Source organism: Colobus angolensis, unplaced genomic scaffold (genome assembly GCF_000951035.1).
Source record: "Colobus angolensis palliatus isolate OR3802 unplaced genomic scaffold, Cang.pa_1.0 Scaffold700, whole genome shotgun sequence".
Taxonomy (NCBI): Eukaryota; Metazoa; Chordata; class Mammalia; order Primates; family Cercopithecidae; genus Colobus; species Colobus angolensis.
The window spans coordinates 34,690-36,378 of record NW_012120711.1 but is presented as its reverse complement, the minus strand read 5'-3'; positions in this window follow the sequence as shown (position 1 = coordinate 36,378).

The window sequence follows — 1,689 nt, the reverse complement described above, 5'->3', positions numbered from 1 at the left end:
TTCTCAGGTTGAGAAACCTCATTTTAGAGCATTTTTTAAACTTTTATTTTAAGTTCAAGGGTACATGTTCAGGTCTGTTACATAGGTAAACATGTCATAGGGGTTTGTTTTATAGATTATTTCATCACACAGGTATTAAACTTAGTAACGAATAGTAATTTTTCCTGATCCTCTCCCTCCTCCCACCTTCCACTCTTCAACAGGTCCTAGTGTGTGTGGTTTCCCTCTATATGTCCATGTAAGCATTGCCATAATTTCGCTCCCACTCATAAGTGAGAACACGTGGTATTTGGTTTTCTGTTTCTGCATTAATTTGCTTAGGATAATGGCCTCCAGCTCCATCTATGTTGCTGCAAAGAACATAATCTCATTCTTTTTTTTTTTTTTGAGACGGAGTCTCACACTGTCGCCCAGGCTGGAGTGCAGTGGCACAATCTCTGCTCACTGCAAGCTCCGCCTCCCGGGTTCACGCCATTCTCCTGCCTCAGCCTCCCGAGTAGCTGGGACTACAGGCGCCCGCCACCACACCTGGCTAATTTTTTTTTTTTTTTTTTAGTAGAGATGGGGTTTCACCATGTTAGCCAGGATGGTCTCAATCTCCTGACCTCGTGATCCACCCTCCTTGGCCTCCCAAAGTGCTGGGATTACAGGCGTGAGCCACTGCATCTGGTGGATCTCATTCTTTTTTATAGCTGCATAGTATTCCATGGTGTATATGTACCAAATTTCCTTTATCTAGTCTATCATTGACGGGTATTTAGGTTGATTTCGCATCTTTGCTATTGTGAATAGTGCTGCAATGAGCATACGTGTACACATGTCTTTATAATAGAATGATTTACATTCCTTTGGGTATATAGCCAGTAATTGGATTGCTGGGTCAAATGGTATGTCTGCCTTTGGGTCTTTGAGGTATTGCCACACTGTCTTCCACAAAGGTTGAACTAATTTACACGCCTGTCAACAGTGTATAAACATTCCTTTTTCTTCACAACCTTCCAGCATCTGTTAGTTTTTTACTTTTTAATAATAGTCATTTTGAATGGTGTGAGATGGTATCTCATTGTGGTCTTGATTTGGATTTCTCTAATGATCAGTGATGTTGAGCTGTTTTTCATATGATTGTTGGCTACATGTATGTCTTCTTTTGAGAAGTGTCCGTTCATGCCCTTTGCCCACTTTTTTATGGAGTTGTCCATTTTTTTCTTGTACATTTGTTTAAGTTTCTTATAGATGCTGGATATTAGACCTTTGTTGGATGCAGAGTTTACAAAACCTTTCTCCCATTCTGTATGTTGTCTGTTCACTCTGTTGTTAGTTTCTTTTCCTGTGCAGAAGCTCTTTAGTTTAATTAGATCCCATCTGTCAATTTTTGCTTTTGCTGCAATTACTTTTGACATCTTCGTCATGAAATTGTTTCCCATGCCTATGTCCTGAGTAGCATTGCCTAAGTTGTCTTCCAGGGTTTTTATAGTTTTGGGTTTTACATTTAAGTCTTTAATCCATCTTAAGTTAATTTTTGTATATGGTGTAAGGAAGGGTTGCAGTTTCAACCTTCTGCATATGGCTAGCCAGTTCTCCCAGCACCATTCATTGAATAGGAAATCCTTTCCCCATTGCTTGTTTTTGTCAGGCTTGTTGAAGATCAGATAGTTGTAGGTATGAGGTCTTATTTCTGGGTTCTCTATT